Genomic DNA, 7,705 nt, shown 5'->3' with positions numbered 1-7,705 from the left:
ATAATATTTACATGTTACAATTTGTAGTTTCCAACAACAAAATATTAAGCAATCATTTTTAAAGAAAATACGGTCGAAGTCCAGATTCACTAATGCATCCTAACAAACTCGATAAGACACACTGATGCAAATTTTCTGGTTCTCTAAGACCAACGCTCGGATACCAACTGAAATGTACCGTTCATATTGATTATAAACGTTCCATATTAATTGATTTCGTCGCGAGGTTTTGACCTCTATATGAGACATTTTTCAAAGACTGCATTCATTTTTAAAACAAACATAACCTTTATTTTATCGATAAAGGTTTAAAAAGCATTACGTAGATTATCAAATAATGATAATCTAAAATATACCATTTACACACGACCATTACATAATGGTTTAGAATAAGAATATATTACATCAAAAATAAGTTTCTTAAATGCAGTTTTTACACAATACAATACAAGCATGGACTCCAAATCTTGTCCTTATTTTAGTATGCAACAGCGGAAGCTCTTAATAATCACCTGAGAATAAACATGCTTAAAACGTCAACAAAAATGTTGGTGAGTTATAGGTTTAACCTATATATTATCAAATCATAATAATAGACCACAAGATTTCATTTTTATAACACATCTCATATCAGGCATTTCGCAAACTGCATAGAGATAAAAATCAATCATATGTTGAACACCTGGTAACCGACGTTAACTTAATGCATAGAATATCCCCAAAACAGAATCTCTCGTCTGTATAATAATCTCGAAGTACTAAACCATCCATAACCTGAATGGGGGTTGTTAAGCCCAATAGATCTATCTTTAGGATTCGCGTCAATTAGGGGCCATTTCCCTAATTCTTAGGTTACCAGACTTGAAGGGCGATATTCGGTTTAATAATCCAACCATAGAATGTAGTTTTGCTTACTTGTGTCTATTTTGTAAAACATTTATAAAGCTGCATGTATTCTCATCCCCAAAAAAATATTAGATTGTAAAAGTGGGACTATAACTCACTTTCACAGATTTTTCCTTCGTCAGAAATAAGAGTTGGCCACTAGTCGATTAACGAACCTATAATAAATATGTACATATATATCAAAGTATGTTCAAAATATATTTACAACATTTTTAATACGTTTTACTGTTTTAAGTTTATTAAGTCAGCTGTCCTCGTTAGTAACATACAACTAGTTGTCCACAGTTAGATGTACAGAAATAAATCGATATATATTATTTTGAATCAATCCACGACCCAGTGTATACGCATCTCAGGCTAGATCACAACTCAAAGTATATATATTTTTGGAATCAACCTCAACCCTGTATAGCTAACTCAAACATTACTGCATATAGAGTGTCTATGGTTGTTCCAAATAATATATATACATGGGTCGATATGATATGTCAAAACATTTGTATACGTGTATATGGTATCCCAAGATTTCATAATATATTAGAATACATGTATAATACAATATAAGTTAGCTAGGATATGATTAATATAGATTTGTTACAAATTTTCACGTAGCTACAACAAGCAAAATTATCCAATCTTATTTTACCCAGAACTTCTTCGTTTTAAATCCGTTTTGAGTAATTCAAGTTGCTATGGTTTCATATTGAACTTAAATTTATGAATCTAAACAGAAAAAGTATAAGTTTATAGTCAAAAATATAAGTTACAAGTCAATATTATAAGAGGTAGTCATTTTAGTCGAAAGAACGACGTCATGATGACCATTTTGAAAAACATACTTCCACTTTGAGTTTAACCATGATTTTTGGATATAGTTTCATGTTCATAAGAAAAATCACTTTCCCAGAAGAACAACTTTTAAATCAAAGCTTATCATAGTTTTTAATTAACTAACCCAAAACAGCCCGTGGTGTTACTACGACGGCGTATATCCGGTTTTACGGTGTTTTTTGTGTTTTCAGGTTTTAAATCATTAAGTTAGCATATCATATAGATATAGAACATGTGTCTAGTTGATTTTAAAAGTCAAGTTAGAAGGATTAACTTTATTTGCGAACAAGTTTAGAATTAACTAAACTATGTTCTAGTGATTACATGTTCAAATCTTCGAATAAGATAGTTTTATATATATGAATCGAATGATGTTATAAACATCATTACTACCTCAAGTTTAGTAGGTAAACCTACCGGAAGTGACAAGAAATGATCTAGCTTCAAAAGATTCTTGGATGGTTTGAAAGTTCTTGAAGTAGAATCATGACACGAAAACAAGTTCAAGTAAGATTTCTGCTCGAATTAAGATTGTTATAGTTATAGAAATTGAATCAAAGTTTAAATATGAGTATTACCTTAAATTAGAGAGATAACCTACTATAAGTAAAAAAGGTTTCTTGATCTTGGATGATTACTTGGAATGGATTAGAAAGCTTGGAAGTAATCTTGCAAACTTGAAAGTGTTCTTGATTTTATGAAACTAGAACTTATAGAATATATGAAGAACACTTAGAACTTGAAGATAGAACTTGAGAGAGATTAATTAGATGAAGAAAATTGAAGAATGAAAGTGTTTGTAGGTGGTTTTGTTCGTTCGTATATGGATTAGATATAAAGGATGTGTAAGTTTGTTTTCATGTAAATAATTCATGAATGATTTATAATATTTTTTTGTAATTTTGTGAGATATTTCATGCTAGTTGCCAAATGATGGTTCCCACATATTTAATGACTCACATGGGCTGCTAAGGAGCTGATCATTGAAGTGTATATACCAATAGTATATACATCTAGAAGCTGTGTATTGTACGAGTACGAATACGGGTACATACGAGTAGAATTGTTGATGAAAATGAATGAGGATGTAATTGTAAGAATTTTTGTTAAGTAGAAGTGCTATGATATGTGTCTTGAAGTCTTTTAAAAATGTACAAATACATCTTAATACACTGCATGTATATACATTTTAACTGAGTCGTTAAGTCATCGTTAGTCGTTACATGTAAGTGTTGTTTTGAAACCTTTAAGTTAACGATATTGTTAAATGTAATTGATTCATTGTTATTATACTTAAATGAGATGTTAATTTGTTATGTTAACATGATAACATGGTGTATGAATATATCTTAACATCATATATATATGTTAAAATACTATTACAACGATAATCGTTACGTATATATATATTGTTTCGAAATTCTTAAGTTAGTAGTCTTGTTTTACATATGTAGTTCATTGTTAATATACTTAATGATATATATAATTATCATTTTATCATGTTAACTATAGTGTAAAAATATCTTAATATGATACATATGTATTTAGTAAGACGTTGTTATAACGATAATCATTATATATATCGTTTCGAGTTTCTTAACTTAGTAGTCTCATTTTTATGTATATAACTCATTGTTAATATACCTAGTGATATACTTACTTATCATAATATCATGTTAACTATATATATATATATATATATATATATATATATATATATATATATATATATATATATATATATATATATATATATATATATATATATCATCATATAGTTTTTACAAGTTTTAACGTTCGTGAATCGCCGGTTAACTTGGGTGGTCAATTGTCTACATGACACTCATTTCAAATAATCAAGTCTTAATAAGTTTGATTGATTAATATGTTGAAAACATTTAATTATGTAAATATCAATTTCATTTAATATATATAAACATGGAAAAGTTCGGGTCACTACAGAATATGTATGACTTGCACTTGGTCTAATGCAAATTAATGATGCAGCATGTAAAATTGCATGACCCCATACAGATACTGGGAGTTTTGTTCTCATTAACAATGGTCTAGCTATTAACTGCAATAGTTTGATTAGTGATTCGGCTAAACCATTTTGTGTATGCACATGGGCAACATGATGTTCAACAACAATCCCAATAGACATGTAAAAATCATTAAATGCTTGAGATGTAAACTCACCAGCATTATTCAATCTCACTATTTTAATAGTATAATCAGGAAAATGTACTCTCAATTTAATAATTTGAGCAACAAATTTTGCAAATGCCATATTTCGACTTGATAATAGACAAACATGAGACCATCTACTAGATGCGTCTATTAGGACCATGAAATATCTAAATGGCCCACATGTTGGATGAATTGGTCCACATATATCACCTTGAATTCTTTCAAGAAACATTGGTGATTCTTTTTCAACCTTAAGAGGTGATGGTCTTATTATAAATTTTTTCAAGTGAGCATGATGTACATGGGATAAGTGCATCATGAGGGATCTTTTGATCCGTCAATGAATGTCCATGTGTATTTTGAATTATTCTTTTCATCATTGTTGATCCTGGGTGGCCTAATCTTTCATGCCACAGATTGATCATTACAGGATCACATGCCTTTTCATTAACTACCATGTGTGCTTCTGGTACATTTATATATGTATAATGTAAACCAGAACTAAGTCTTGGTAGTTTTTCAATCATATGCTTCTTGTCAGTGATACTTAAATATTTATCATTTTCTGTAGTCACTGACTGATAATCATATCCATTTTGGTATATGTCAGAGAAGCTTAACAAATTTCTCTTTGACATGGGAGAAAATAAGGCATTTTTTATCAGAAAATTTGTACCATTTGGTAACATGAATTTTGCCTTTCCCATTCCTTTTATTAAATTCGCAGGACCTGATATAGTATGTACCGTTCCTTCTGTTGCTTTAAAATCAGTGAAATATTTTTTAGATTTGAGTATAGTGTGTGTGGTACCACTGTCTGCAATACAAAGATCTCCAACATTTGACTGATTTTGCACTCCAGTAGTATACATCATGAACTTTAAAATATGAGAAACAAATAATGAGTACATAATTCATCAATATATTACATTCAAAATATGTTATAAACGAAAGTACATATTAAGGAAACATATAGTAAAGTAGATATGGTATAGATCGTAAATCTACATCCATTTATTTGATATGGATATATAATAGAAAATTTATTCATTAAAGTAGTCGCTTGTTGGCTCAGTGATTTTTGTATCAAGGTCATCCACAAGGTTTGCCTCTTTTCCTTTTCCCTTTAGGGATTCTTGATATTGATTAACAGAATATTGATTTGTTCGACAGTTTTTAGACCAATGTCCAATTTTACCACATTAATAACAAGAATCTTCAATATTCTTTGAAGAGCTTCCTTCAACATTATGATTTGTGGGATTGTATGGTGGTTGAAATTTATAATTTTGTGGATTATTATTTCTTTGTCCACGACCACCGTAACCATTACGACCACGACCACCACCACGACCATTACCATAAGGGTGATTTAGAACATAGTTATGATTTTTATTATTGTTATGGCAATTTCCATGATGGTGGTTTTGGCCAATATGACCACGATCTAAGCCCACGTCCTCATTCAGGTGCATTTCTTTTTTTATTACTATTATTGTTAATAGCATTAGCTTCAAGAAATGCTAGCGCACCCGTAGGACGAGATTCTTGATTCTTCATCAGTAATTCTTTATTCACTTCTGCAACTAAGAGATAAGTTTGAAGTTTTGAAAAAGTTTTGTAATTCTGCAATCTTAAATTTTCTTGTATAGTTATGTTTGCAGAATGCATTGTGGAGAAAGTTTTCTCCATCATATCAGCATCACTTATTTCTTGACCACAAAATTGAAACTTTGAACGGATCTTGAACAAAATTGAATACTTCATAACGAGTTATGAAGTATTAAATCATTATTTCCAAAGAATTTATATATTATATATATGAATTTTGGAAACCATAATATATTTTTCGTACTAAGATATTAAGTATGAATTGAAAAAGGGTAGATACTACTCGGTTAATTCATATTACTAATATGCTATGATCTACATCCTTCGTTAACTACAATCTCTGTTTCAAACCAATGAATTCAATTTCATAATAAACCAAGTGTATTATTCAACTACATGTTTAATTTTACACTCCCATTTTTGATATACTCGAAAATTTCCAGAAAACATCATTCGTACTTTGCGGAATTCACAAGTATTTCATGAGCATCAACATCCTTCACCAAGGAATATCAATAAGAATAAATAATGATGTATTCTTTACATTAGTGAAATACTCCGCAAAGATTATGTAATTTCTAAAGTTTTAGGGATTATTCATTTCTAATTCCAACCATAAACCAAATGAGATTAATATAATATTAACTCATTAAATCCATATTACATCTGAAGAAAATATACATACATATATTTTCATAAAGACTGTAATAAAAATTCTTTTGTACAAAATATTACTTGTGAAATTTTATTTTAATGGGTAGGTAATACCCGAGAAATACTTATGTTCACATTAATATGTTACACTGTACATTTTCAATGATGTTTCAACAATCGTTAATTATACTCTCTCCTTTCATAGCAATATACATCATTTCACAAAAATCAAGACAACTGATAATGCTAAAAATGAACATATACTTCATAGCATTATCCCTCAAGAAAGACAAGCTTTTAGTTGCAATTGTTCTATTTACAAGTGATATTCGTTTAAATAATAAAAGGTGAAGACAAAAGACAGATTCGACGAATTGAAGACGCAAATGACCAAAAAGCTCAAAAGTACAAAGTACAATCAAAGTGGTTCAAATTATTGATGAGAAACGTCTCAAAATTACAAGAGTACAAGACGCAAAACGCAAAGTACACGATATTAAATCATACGAAAGGACGTTCGAAAATCCGGAACCGGGACCAAAGTCAACTCTCAACGTTCGACGCGACGGACCAAAAATTACAAGTCAACTATGCATAAGAATAAAATATAATATATAATTGATTATATATATTATTATATAATATAATTTTATGCAGCCCACGTTTTGGATCTAATATGTGAGCTGGTTTCCAGACATCCGCACACGCGGTACTTTTGTGAAGGAGACATCAGCACTCGCGGAGCTCTACTGTACAACGTGGGCCTATAAAAGCCATCGAATTCTACATGAATTTTACACACGTTTTCTAATCTTTCCTCTATCTATCTCACGTATATATATATATATATATATATATATATATATATATATATATATATATATATATATATATATATATATATATATATATATATATATATATATATTATAATTTTAATTTTAATTTTAAATTCTAATAATAAGGGTATGTTACCGAATGTTGTAAGGGTGTAAGTCGAAATTCTGTCCGTGTAACGCTACGCTATTTTTAATCACTGTAAGTTATGGTTAATGTTATTTTTAATTTAATGTCTCGTAGCTAAGTTATTATTATGCTTATTTAAGCCGAAGTAATCATGATGTTGGACTAAAATATTAAAATTGGGTAATTGGGCTTTGTACCATAATTGGGGTTTGGACAAAAGAATGACACTTGTAGAAATTAGACTATGGGCTATTAATAAGCTTTATATTTGTTTAATTAAATGATAGTTTGTTAATTTAATATAAATATTTACAATTGGACATACCTATAAATAACCATATACACTCGATCGGACACGATGGGCGGGATATTTATATGTACGAATAATCGTTCATTTAACCGGACACGGGAATGGATTAATAGTCTATGGAATTATTAAAACAGGGGTGAATTATGTACAAGGACACTTGGCGTAATTATTAACAAAGTATTAAAACCTTGGTTTACACGCAGTCGATATCTTGGTGTAATTATTAAACAAAGTATT

Source organism: Rutidosis leptorrhynchoides, chromosome 2 (genome assembly GCF_046630445.1).
Source record: "Rutidosis leptorrhynchoides isolate AG116_Rl617_1_P2 chromosome 2, CSIRO_AGI_Rlap_v1, whole genome shotgun sequence".
Taxonomy (NCBI): domain Eukaryota; kingdom Viridiplantae; phylum Streptophyta; class Magnoliopsida; order Asterales; family Asteraceae; genus Rutidosis; species Rutidosis leptorrhynchoides.
This window is presented reverse-complemented; position numbering follows the sequence as displayed.